Genomic DNA, 13609 nt, shown 5'->3' with positions numbered 1-13609 from the left:
TATTCTCTTTACGTGAGTGTGTCTTTTGTCATAAGCAGGGCCTCTAGTGACTGTTCTGGTTCAAATAATAAATGGTAATGCTTGCTGGCAGCACAGTGCTGGGCTCGAAATACTTCCAGTCCAGCATCGTTGAAGTACTCGTTTCATTTTATGTTATTCCTGAATTGCAATTGCCTTGGAAGTAGAGCTTTAGTACATCAAGAATATGAGCTTCATATAATTTTTAAAGGGAAAATGACTAAGACAGAAGAGGCTGCTGGACTTAGCACTTCCAGCTTCTCCCTTCTCTGTGTGCTATTGTCTGAATTTAGCAATTACTTTAAATAGTACTTGGCTACAATTTCTTCCTCACTTTTTAAAGACATAATAAAAGCACATCCAGGTACTTGGTTTCTTTGGAGGGCTGAATGATTTGTGAAAAATTATTGCAATTTTTGACAGCCACCTGTGCTCTTGGTCATAAATTAATAACACCTGACCAAGCATGAAAACATGCTGAGGCCATCTGCCTCTCCCCATACCAGGGGGCATTGCAGTGCTGTCTTATTAACTCCACAGTACAACATCCCATTCAGAACCACATTACCAGCTCTGTGTCAAAGCTTATCTGAGAGTGTGGGACATGTTTGAACAGGACTTTGACTAACTGTTCTGAACTTATTTCTGCCATTGTCCTACGAAGTCCTTAGCATGTGCATAGAGGAGCGTTTTGTAAGAAGTGGGTTTATTTTTAGCAAATATTCCTGTAAGGATTATGGTGGAATGTTTTTGTGTGGACTACAGGGATTCCACTTGTGTCTGTCTGACCATGTCTCATGGGACTGCCTCGAAATTATATTCTGCTTATTTCTGGGAAATACTTGAATATGTGCTTACAGTTAAGCACAACGATTGCCTCAGTCAACAAGTACTAGTACTTGATTGTGATCTTATATGCTTTGTTCCAAATCTGTATTACTAGCTTTTTTTTTTTTTTTTTTAGCTTGTAAGATCTGTTAAAAACAGTGAACTGTAATTAAAGCAAGATTTTTATGGACATTAAACTTTTTTTTATTAATGTGTTTTACTGAAGTCAAGGCTTTTAAATAGGGAAGCCATGCTTGATGAAATGCAAAAGAACAAATGGAAATGTCAGTCATCTGCGTAGGGGAGCCATGACAGGGCTGTAGTGTGTTGACATTTCAGTCTAAGACCTCAGCGGCTACTCTCAGGTGAGTCTGCAGGCATTTGCAAGCTTTCATCATGTTCCCCAAACACCTGCTGTGGCAGATATACCAGCCTGCAGTTTTTATTCTATCTGCTTTACTCACATGGCTTTTAACAGTGTGAACTCACTGCACCTCTTTAACTTTTGATGTATTTACTCTTGAACCAATGCTGCTTTGCATTATTTTCCTGGTGTATGGGAACCCATTCAGTGTCTACATGAAGGTCTCGATTCTTTACTATAAAATAAATGCTATTTATCTAATTTCAATCTAATTTCACGTGCTTTTGTGTGGCTGAACTGTTGTCAGTTGAAAATTCCCTGTACATTTCTACTTTGTTTTGCAGCAGTGTTTTCCATAGAGATCCCTCAAAACCAACTCTGTGTTGACCAGTGTTAGGATACATGTGATTTTTACTTCTCTCTTTTTATCGATGGAGTTTTCAAGAATGTTCCTGTTTGTATAACCAGAGCTTAACCCTAATCCTAATTTGGCACAGTTTTGATATTGTGCTTCTACATGATATTTGCTAAGGTGGCAGAAAAATAGATGTGTGTAATCATAAAAGGAATAGTTCATGTGGGGTTCACTATGAATAACGCTTTAAGTGTGATAGTTGATGTAGAATTACTGTAAGAATTCAATATTTGCAAGCATTTTTTCCATTCTTTCTCGGAGAGAGAGCCGTTCTTTCAGTATATGGTGTTGAATGAGTACTTCAGTCAACAAGTGTTATATATTCAACCTCAGGTTTATAATCTGCTATTCCTAATAGCACTGACTTTTGTGCTGCCTCTAGGGAAACTGTAGAATGAAGTACTACTATTCATTGTAAGAAAGAACTGTGAAGTGTTGTTAGAAGATAGTAAATGTGAGCTGGAGGTGCAGATGTATTAATCTGACATGAATATTGTTTTGTGGTGATCTTGCAGTTGAGAAGGCCAGCAAAGCACTCAGTAGACTATCTATGATTTTCTGAATGGCTGCCAATAATTATGACTCTTTTGAAATGATCTACAAGTAATTCAAATTGATGAGAATCAGAGGTGTGCCAAATGATTTGGCAAATCATCAGGTACCTCTGAGCACGGCAGTTCCTTCTGACCTGCTATATAAAATGACATAATATGGTGTGACTGACACTGCAACAATAATCAGCGTCTGCGATATTGGAAAACAGAACATTTTCAGGGCCAAGGTAGTTAGAAGAACACATTTTTGAAGGATGCTTGCTTAAAAAATCTTGCTGTCTGAGAACTCCTCTTGTTGTAGTATTGAAGGTCAGAGAATGTGCTTTATGCCTGAATATTAGCCTTGGCTCTGAGTACTGTACAGCAACACTGTTAAAGGTATTATTGAAAGATGGTAAATTGTAATGTAATTTGATATAGCTAAGGTCCATTATCCTCTTGATAGAGAGGGAGAAGGAAGTGAAATCTCCATCTAATGCACTGAATCAAAAGTTCAAAGAACTTGTAACGATATTAGATAGTATCAGAGGCTGGGAGTCTTCTCTGACGTCGGAGTTCAGTGCTTTAACTTTAAACAGTAAATTCCAAGGTGTGAGTTTTAAATAGTCTATCTCACATCTGTTAGTACCTTGCTTCATACTGATCTTGCATAAATAAACCAAGAAGCTCTCAGAGCAAGGGGATGAAGGATATCAGTCTGGTCTACACAGAATGCAGGTGTTGACTCTACAATGAAGAGTATGTACTGGTTCTGAATAGGCAAGGTTAACCAGTGAAAATAGTCTGATGGAGATGCTTTATAATACTGCAAAATGCCCTAGGAAATGGGGAACTGTCTCTAAAATAAATGGTGCCTTTCTTTCCCCATACACTCATTGTTCTAGTTAGGATAAAGAAAAGAGACTGCTGGAAACTGCAAAAACTGCCAGACTTAGATTCAGACTAAGCGTCTAGAAATGGATGGGAATGTTTGACCTGAAGCTTATGAAGTCAGCCTAAACTCTTATTCCTTTTGTACAAGGAATAAAATGTTTGCAGCTTTTATGTAATATTGCTATTGTAATTTTGCATTTCTGGTGACATTTTCTTTTATAACAGTTTTTTTCATCTCAAGAAACAGAATAATGAACAGGGAACTGAAGCAATGTCTTCTGAAACAGTCAGTACTGGAATTAAGAAATGAATCAGTCTTCTGATACCAAGCATACTGACCACTCCCTAGCTCCTTTGTCTTAATCTGTTATTTCCATTTCTTAATTTATTTTTTTTTTTTTGATGAACCTATGTCTGCAGTATAGCTTGGTAGCTTTGTAATACAGAAAGGTTGAAGACAGCAAAATGATGGTTCTAGGCTGTAAACTGTTTGCCACAGATACAGGCAAACTTATGTGCTTGTGGGCTTTTTATTTTTTATTTTTGTCAAACGTAACAGTTACACAACTGAAAATAGAACACCCAGTATTGAATATTTATAAGATGATAAACTGTTACAACATAAGAATATGAATTCTGAGATGTGGGATTTGAAATATTTTTTTTAGACAGATGTGACTTGCAAGAAAGATGTCCTTCAACAATTGCTTAAGTGAAAACAAATGGAGGCCCAAAGCATGCAGCAGCTCTCCAGCAGCAGAGCTATTTCATCTGCCTCTTTGCGGTGTGACCAGAACCTGCCTCCTGTCTTTCACCCAGAAATCAGTAGGGAAGACTTAAGTATCTAAATAGCTGCAGATAGCCAAAGTGTTCTCATTGCTGCATGAACCAACAATTGTAACATTCACGACAGCCTCAGCTGGAGAATTGAGATTATTACACCCACTGTTTTGCAGCTGGATTTATTGGAATGTTTAAAGGTTAACTAATTAAGACTGCATTATTCCTGACTCCTCCTACGGAGACTGTCTCTACAAAACACTGCGCTGATGGATGAACTTCATAGCATGGAATTTTTAGACCAAAAAGAATTTGGTGAATTGAGAAAATGCATTATGGAAAGAGAAAACAAATCTAGAAATCAGATATTTATGGAAAGGTAGAAAACTGGCCTGATAACTTTCTGATAATACTGTCAGAAAAGCTAGCTGGCAGGAATCAGAAAACTATCAATTAAGTTTGAGAAATCAAAACACAGAAAGCAGAGTAAGCATAGGCAGTATGAGGAAAAGGGGTAGGAAATCGATCATGTATATGACTAGAGAAGTGATTTTTAGCTCAGCTTTTGAAGAAGGCTGAGAAGCAGGCAGCTTCAAGCTGTGTCTAAGAATAAGCTTGGAGGAAGTCATGCAAGTGAAACTGTTCTGAGATGTTTGCTAAGGCCACCTTGGACGACAGTTACATGAGGGGTGCAGTGAGTAGAGCAAATAGAGTATATGGCACTTTGATGTTGTCTTAAAAATCTAAGAGAAAAGATGGAAATGAGCCAGAAGGCTCTTAGGTAAGAATGTGGCGCTTTGTTTTTTTCCTTTGTTTTTTTTTTTTTTCCCCCCCTCTTTCTTTATATTAGTAGTATTACATTTTAATTTGTTTTTTTGGTTCTCTGAGGAAGTTGTAAGTATTACAGAGGAACGCAGGAAACATTAGTTCAGAAATAGTCACAACTCTTTTTTTACACTTGAGGGCTATAGTAATTTGCAAACCAGTGATACACTGCTTTGACTTAAGTCCTGATTCAGCTGCCCTTGCTGAGAAACAAGGCTTCTCTCAACCTTCTCTCAAGTGTTCACCTGGCTCTTTCAGTACTTACACTTGTATCGTGCTGAATCGTGTTCTACAACTTCAGATCTGAAATGAGCACCAAATGAAAGTGTACCTTGTTCCTATTCTCCAGCAAGGGAGCGTAGTCTGTATTGCAGTTTGGCTCAGTGAGATTGGTCTATTTCATAAGAGACTCCTGAGGGGGAATAGGAGCACTTGAAAGAGTGTAAATGAGCTGGGAAGAGATACTGTCGCCTACATCAAAGAGATGCCCTACCTTGACAGAGGAAACAGAAGTGAACGTGGTATCAGCTCACTGGTGTTACCCACCTCTCCTTTTTCTTACTGTCCCAGCTGGAAACACTGTAACACCTTCTGAACTGTTCCATATAACCTAGTTAGATTAATACGAGTCTACACTCAGCACGCTTTCTCATCACTCTTGTGTGGCATACATTTTTCTACTCTTGGTTTTTTTTTGTTTATTTGTTTTTGTTTTGTTGTTTTTTTTTGTTTTTTTTTTTTTGCTGATAGTTGGAACTCTGGGGAGTTTTTTTGCTGATACATAGGATATATGGTCTAGTTTAGTTAAATGAAATTGCTATGAGTATGAAAGCTTAAATGTAAAAACAGGCTGAGGGGATGACTTGGAATGACTACACTATTTTGCTGGAAATAGAGTCTAATCTCATAAGACCTTTCATGCATTTGCAGTGTGCATGTAGAAGCTGATGAGGATTAAAGTGTTGGAAGGACAGTGTTCATGCTGAAGAATATGATAGTCTTGTGTTTCAAGAGGGGGGAGAGCCATCTGTCGTGATCCAGTCTCTGGCACTGCAGAGGACATCAGTGATCAGTGATTAACTAAACTTTGGTCACTCATTAAGTGACCAATTACTTGCCAGTGCAATTATAGCTTATGATTTGCTATAGGTGTATATGATAGCAATCATTTCTAGTGTCTTTGCTGTCTTCCATGACTATTTTAGTCCCATAAACAAAGACATTGGCTTTTCATTTCTATAAACTAAAACTTAAACCACTTTGCTAAACTTTGATGAGTCTGAAGGCAGTAAGGTCAAAATCTCACCAATGCTTCCTTGTGCACATAGTGATGTGAGTTGTGGAGAACTTAGCAACCATACAGTGTTGCAGAACTGAGGTGGTGGCAACAAAAGCCAAATGAACATGGAATACAGACCACATACTTTACAAGCTGTCTTGTGAAGCAGAATACTAATACTTGATAGAAATGGATCCATTAATGTGATCTACAGATCTGTCTGTGCTTTTCACTATTTCTTCCACTTTTTTTTTTTTTTTTTTCCCCAGCATTGGAAAAATATATTTTTTTCCAGCATTTCTTCAACTTTCTTTTAAACTCCCAAATTTCCGTAACTTTTCCCCATTGTTATAATTGGTCCAAATGTAGCAGTTGTTTTTAATTCTGTTGTTTTACTAGCATGTCCCTTTTAATGTGTTATAAATCCCCATTTCCCCATACCTTAATTTCTTCTTACTGATTCTAAGACTCTGCATTTGTAGAACTGTTAGTGTAGGCTTTTCCTGTGAGCTTTCTGAGTAGCTCACCCACTGACTGTATAAAACAGTCAGTAGCCCTGGATTAGAGGTATATTTGAAGAATCTGCTTCTGTGTATATAAGGTGTACCTAAGTGAAACATGTTGATCTGCATGTAACAAAATCAGTGCAGGTAGCTTCTGGATACAGGACTACTCATCCACTTAATTTTTTGCAAGACTGAAACCTAAGCCTAGAGCAATTATTTTGAGCTTTTCTTTTTCTGTCAGTTAATGTTAAGCAGGCAGTAGATATTTTTATTTTAGATTACTAAGCTGTTATTTTCTAATAGATGGAATGCTGTGGGAAAGGAGAGTTTTGAAACCCTGATGATGTAAGCAGACCCAGATTTTTGGAATTCTTTGGAGATGGGATGAGCTGGGAACCATATTTTATTATTATTTTTAATTTTGATTCTTTAAATGCAGCTGCAGTGAAGTTTTCTGTCCTTGACTGTAAGTTTTTATTAGCCCACAGTAAAGACAGGTTAGTGACAAACAATAAAGAAGTGTTGGTTCCTATTTACTTTATCTTACAGTAACATCAATGATGAAGGTTACTTTTGATTTTCGTTTGTGTTTAGTGATCTTGGCCAGCCAAAGCCTTATGTCCAATTTAATTCGGAGTCAAGGACTGAGCGCTCAGTCATACCTATGAAAACTTGTCAGCTTTCCAACTATTCATCTTCACAGCCAAGGAGTAGGAAAAATGTCTGTGCTGAATGCAGCTCCTCCCCAGCTTGCTTTTGTCTCTTGTTTTACAAGACCATTCTTATGCAATGTGCTTAGGCTATGACATAGTGATAACTCCAGTGAGATTTTCTCAGTTCTAAGTCATTTTTGCCAATTATATTCTTCCTGCCTCAAGAGCTGTTCTAATTATATAAAGAGAACTTGGCTTTTCATAAAAATAGGCACACACATCACAGCATGCATAAACTTTCATAAGGGGGGAAAAAGCTTTTGTCACTTGCTATTAATTTCCACCATATGTCTTCTGTATAAAGGGATTTGTGGTTTTGATTTCATACAGCTATGTTCTTTTAATAGTTAAAATTGTTTTTGTCTTATTCCTAGCATTGGGTGTGAAATTGTCATGCTCAAAGGCCAAAATAGTTATTGCTGCTTTATACTTGTTGCAGATTTTGTTCTTTGGAATGATATTTTAATTTCCTTAAGACTTCAAGGAATACTTTGTGTAGTAATCTTTATTAAAGAAGAAGAAATGGGAAATTTTAAATTTCTATTGAATGTCTGGCAAAAAAAGGCCTCACTGAACAGCGTGCCATTTTAGCTGCAGTGTAGAAGCACATTATTTCCAGCTGGGAAGAATGTTAATGATGCTAATTACCCACTTTATGCTAACGAATAAGGAAGTCTGAAACATGGGATTCTTATGATATATCTGCATGAGTGGTGTCCAAATAACTTTCAGTGACATCCATGTCATAAGGCCAATTCTAAACAGTGCAGTCAATTCCCCTTCATTCTGTCTGTCAAATGCAAGTGCTGGAGGGTCTGAAAGTGTATCTGTAGGAAGAGAATCTATAAAGGATGTTCCCCTAAGCCCTGTGAGAATCAGTGAGGACTTTCAGTTGGAGAAGTGTTGCTCTGGTGTTGGCAGCGATGCCTGCTGTTTGCAGCAGGATGTGCTCCAGGTTCAGCGATGCTCACTTCTCCCAGGAGGCTTTTGGCTGGAGGGGTGGTGGCCATCCACACGCTCTTCAAAGGCTGTAGGAGCCTGTAGGAGTTAGTATTGCTGATGTAAGCTTTTGAGTGCTCATATTTCTGCATTTTTCTGTAACCTATGCTTTAGTAAGGTTGAAAAATTGAACAGTAGATAGGGACTGCAAAACTTTCTTTCCAAAAATGGCCTATAAACTTCTCATGTGTAGATAAGCTCAGTGACACGTACATGGTACAACAAAATTTTGCTTATGGAAACTTGTGGAGTGCCAGTGCATTAAAATATTGTGATGTTAAACCTGAAGTACCTGTGTTCCACATGAGGTTGTGGGCTGTTTCTTCTGACAGTGAAGTACAGATTCCTTCATTTGCAGCCAGTGTCAAGGGGAGGGGAGAGAGATCAGAAGTACTCATTGGTTTTCCATACATTATGGGCACTTTGAGAGGAGCATGAACACTGGGATTGTAGAGATTTGCATTCGTGTTACTGTTATTTCTGTGGTGAGTCATGTAGCACCTAGTTTCAGATTTAAGAAGAGTGTGTAACGTGAGTTTAACAGTGGGCTGCACAGATCAAATTAAAAACAGAAACCAACCATACCTACTTTCAAACTTGCATTTGATTAGGTGTTGGGTCTCTTATTCCCCAGCCTGCTTACTGTCAGGACAATGTGTTACAAAACAGAATGCTTGAAAACTTGCATGTGTTACTCCTCTGAAACTCTCTAAGTTCTTCCCCTTAGTGACAGTTCACTAGCAAATTCCAGTAATGCTCTGAGTAGTTGTCTCATGTAAACTTGTCTCTTAACCCCTGAACTCTGCTGTTTCTAATCTAAGTTGAATTTGTGTGGCATACTAAGGCTGTGGCTTGTGAAGCCAGCCAGCTGTTCTGTGCAACACTGCAGCTGTGCTCAGCAACCAAGCACCACCTCTCATTCCTTTTGATAATGACAGTGTTTATTCATGTATTCTGTGCTCTAGTCTTAAAGTCAGTGTTCATGACAGATGTGGAACCCATCCTTTCTTGCATTCTTGTGTCTAATAGAAATGTATGGCGTAGTCTAGACAATGGCTCAGTAATAAAGCGATTCACTTCACAGCTGAACTCCTACTGGCTGCTGTTTGTCTAGCTGCAGCTGAAGCTTATCTTTTAAAAATAATAATAAGGACTATTTTTTTCCAAATGGAAAGTTTCTATTAATGGTAGAGCCTGGACACAGAGCTGTTTCTAGGGTAGGAAATGACAACAGTTTTTCTGTTTAAAAATTCAGAAGAATCCCATGCTTGTTGCTTTGCTTTACTTTGTGTTGCGCAAGTACAGCTTAAGTTCTAAAGTTACTTAGATTTCCTTCTATTCTTGGTAAGTTATCTGCTGTACTCTCTGCATAGGTAAGATAATTATCATTCCTATTTTTTTCTTTATTTATCTTTGTATTTGGTGAATTCAGTTTAAAAAAGACCTGTATTCTTCCAGAGAGCAATTTTTCTTGTTCTTGCTTGTGACTCAGCTGTATTTCCAGAAACTGTAGCTGGAGTTTGTGCTTCCCTCTGCCACCTCATTCCACCCACTGTATCCCCTTTAACAGTTAAGACTATTTATATGAAGAGATCAATTCTTGAATTACATTCTTAGTTCAGTCACTTAGAATTCTGAGCTTTAATTGACTTGGAAAAATTTAAACTTACAGCATCCAAGCATACAACAGTGACTCATTCTAGGTTTAAATTGCATGTATCAAATCTGGCATGTCTAGCTGATGTTTAATAAGGCAAATACCAAGCTACTCTATGCTTCCTATTTCTAGAATAATAGTCATACTACCATCCTTGCTTAATTATGCTGCTTCTATTTTACTTGCATTAGAGAAGTGACTTCTGTTTTCTACCCGTTGCATAAGAATTTTTTTTTAACATCTCTCAGGCCACTCTTGTTTGTCAGCATCTATAAATAATGTCCTGTGAAGTAAAAAATAAAGAAAAAGGCTGTGTTGAAGTAGTTTCAGATTTTCTTTGTGTAGAATGAAGAATGATGGCAGGGCGCGATGGTTGAAGTATAAAAAAACACAAAAGGGACTTCAGTACTGGCATAAGAGAAATTGGCCGTAATGAAGTAGTTGTTCCACTGAATGATAATAGTTAATATGGACCTACTAGGTATGTGTGAGTATCTGATACCAACAGAATCCTGACTTCTGTTTTGAGTAGTGAATAAAGTTATGTGGTTTTTCTCCTGGCTGTTTACTAATCCATTTGCTTCCATTTCTCCTTATCGCCTGTTAGCTTTTCACAAGCATCTTCTATCATCTGCTGTCTTTGCCTGTAGTTTTTGCCTTGGATGAGCTGTTGGTTTTCTGTGGGCATACTTGAAGCCATGCTACTGATCTTTGCAAAGTGTGGGAGATTACTATGGAATTGAATAAGTTTTTTAGTTTTAAAATATGCACCTCTCTTGAAAGTTATCATGAGTGTAGGTACATTTGAAACTCTGTTCCAAAACAATTATTTCTTTGTCTGCTTAATGGTAACTTCTTAAAATAATGTGCTATGGCATCTTTATTATCCTTTAGTGATCAGGACAATGAGGACAATAATTTTAAGCCTTGGTAGGTTAATGGAGCTACACAAGTCACTATATGCTATAAAAGCTATCAAAAATGTTTTTAATGAACTTCAGTAATATGTGAAGTCCAGTATTACACAGCTCAAACTAACGTCCTAAATCAGAGCATGCCTTTCTGCTTTGGAAATCCACTAGAGAAGGAAATTTCAGATGCTGTCACTGAATGCAAGTAGTTTGATTGTATCAGTATGTCTCTGAGGCTTATGTAGAGGAACAGAAGTTGAATGAAGTAGGAGAGAGTCTCAGTGGCATTTGAATTGACTGACTTTTCTCTCTGTCATAGATGGAAACTATGGTCAAAAGGGAATAAATCATGTAAGTAATGTAAATTCTACTTGTTTTTTTTCCTCCACGAGTGTGGATTTTTTTTTTTTTGTCAGTGATTAAAGCCAAAAAGAATGTATTACAACTTAAAGATAATAACAACAGTAAGTCTCTTCCTAGAATCATCAGCATAGTGTAAAAGTCTGGATAATTTAAGTTGTAACATATTTCTGAGAAGAGCCCTGTTAATCTCAGTTAAAATCATATGATACTCTGGGCTGGAAGGGGCCCATAGGAATTGAGTCCAAATCCTAGGCTGATTTTCCTCTCTAGGATAGATTCTGCATAACTGATTCAGCAGGAATGGCAGTGGTCATACCATTCATGCACCTGTTTTCCGTATGTTGTGTGTTACTTCTGCACTGCAGCTACCGCAGTGCTGTTGTACGTACCTTGTGGCTAAGGCCTCTGGGAGAGATGCATAATTTCCTTACATATTTATAGCTCTTTCAAGTTCTGTTCTTTTTAATTCTCCAGTGCCGTGTATTTGGACATATTTAAATTCAAAGCTAGGTTCATGCTCTGATACTCAGACCCTTTTTCCTGTTTTCTACTTTGCCAGTAGATGTGGTAACTTCCATAACCAGCCAGTTCATTATAAAATTCGTAGGGAAATGCAACTTCCTTTTCCTTATCCCTCTTATCCAAAATTAAGTTACTTTGTCAGAAGAGAGTGAGCTCTCATTCTCTTCTGGAAATAACATCTTACCTAGTGACAATTCATGAGGTCATGTCATCATTGGGTAGGTACTACTTGATACCACTTGCCTCTCTTCAGATGTAAATTCTGCCTATTTGCTCTGTGTGCTATCTCTTCTGAAAAATATCGGGTACTTGGATTCTAGCATTGTAATTACAGTATTGAAATAATTGTTGTAGTGATGGATGAATTGTTATTCTCCTGTAATTGAAGCAGTCAAACCAGTTTCTTTAAAAGCTCTTTTCTGAGATGGTTATAATTCTCTGAATAACTTGTGCTGAAAACTTGTATTACTTGTTTCACAAAATGAGATCTTAAAAAGTAAATTCTATTATTCTTTATGCTATTGAGGATTTCCTGACATTGGAAGTTTATGCACTGTGAAAATATTATTTAGAGGTTGTCTTTAAAAGTCGCAAAGATCATCATCTTTTCAATAGTTCAAATTTTACATGTACCTAAGAAGCTTACTTTAGTGCTTAGTTTCATATCATGGGTACAAAGAAAGATGTAAGGGTTTAAATATTTAATTTAGACTGCTGAGTCTGGAGTTCAGTTCATTTAAAACAAATGCAAGGAGAGTTGTTCTTGTTAAACATTGGGTTTTACTATGGTATTCCTTGGAATTTATGTGCTTTTTTCATTTGCTCAAATGTGAAGTCCAGTAGAGTTCACTCATCCTGTATGTAACTACTGAGTTAATTTCCTATTTTCATTTCCTATGGTGGCTGCATGATAGAGGAGGTGGATTTCTGTATATGTAATTTCTAATTTGATTTGGGTCAGCACATTTGCTTGTCAGTCAGATCTCTGAAGAATTTACAGATCTTACTATTTATGGTGTTCTCTGTTCTGTAGGTGCTGATGATCTGTTTATCCTCTTCCTAGCAACGTTCCTCCTCTCCCCTTAAGTACTCTATTTCTCAATATTTCCTGTTAACTTAATTAGCTTAAAGTATGCTCTTGGAGGCTGTGATACTGAGGAACTCTTTCTTGGCAGTCCTTTTCCTCAAGCAGTCCCTGTGCTGTTGCTTCCTGATCCCCACCATTTGTTTTCACTGCTGCAGCACACTGTAACCGGGCTAATATAAGTCAAAGATCCTTTCAGAATCTTTCCTGTCTTTCTTTAAAATCCTCATCTGTTCATTGTTCAGGTTAACAAATAGCTGGTTCCTCACAACCAGAAGGTGACAGCAGATGGGTGAGTGGACAGGAACACAAGATCAGTGTCATGGAGAAAGGAAAGAAAGGACTGAGCTACCATTACTACTACAAGAGCTATTTGAAATATGCTGCTGCTTTGTTAGAACTCATGGAAGGATGCATGGTAACTTTTGGTGCTTTTTTCAAAAGACTTTAGTAGGCTTAATATCAAAGCAAACAAAACAACTCCCTGCCCATTCCTAACACCCTCTGAGCCTAAAACAACCACTGCCACCCCAACCTCCCTTGCAGACCTTGCAGTGCAGTGCCTGACTCCATGTCCTTCACCACATTTTATTCACTCTAGCCTGAGGAAGGCTGCCTCAAGTGTTGCTGTTGGCTTGTGCATTGGTCTGCTGCATGTCATGTCAGGTACTTGTGAACACTTCCACCAGTGCTGTTTATTTTATCTTGCCTTTCTCCTTTGATGGCACAGGGGAATTCTTGTGGCCCACAATGATACCTTTATTTGTGCTGTTGAACTGTGAATGTGTGCAAATTAATCTTTTTTTAATTAATGTGTGGCACAACTGGGGATAATAAAGAGATTAAAAAGATCTAATCAAACTGGCAGTGCCACTGGAAGAAGTGCTTAGAGGACTGCCCTTGCAGTTGTTTCTTACT

The 13609-nt window shown here is 37.7% G+C and overlaps 1 long non-coding RNA gene across 22 annotated transcripts in view; it reads left to right on the top strand.

Moving 5' to 3' along the window:
* The first annotated feature begins 9403 nt into the window (after positions 1-9403).
* Positions 9404-13609, top strand: part of LOC122183951 — a 479215-nt gene continuing 475009 nt past the window's right edge. For 6 of the 22 annotated variants that reach the window (XR_006180445.1, XR_006180449.1, XR_006180451.1 and 3 more), the window contains exon 1: positions 9405-9527. This is a non-coding gene — a long non-coding RNA (uncharacterized LOC122183951). Of the gene's footprint in view, positions 9528-11053; positions 11074-13609 lie in introns of those variants that run through there. The other 16 variants (XR_006180437.1, XR_006180436.1, XR_006180442.1 and 13 more) reach the window with 5 other exon arrangements.

This window comes from Lagopus leucura, unplaced genomic scaffold (genome assembly GCF_019238085.1).
Source record: "Lagopus leucura isolate 7727_CA_CO unplaced genomic scaffold, USGS_WTPT01 Super-Scaffold_100021, whole genome shotgun sequence".
NCBI lineage: Eukaryota > Metazoa > Chordata > Aves > Galliformes > Phasianidae > Lagopus > Lagopus leucura.
Note: the sequence above shows the minus strand (reverse complement) of the source record. Positions and strands in the feature narration are given on the sequence as shown.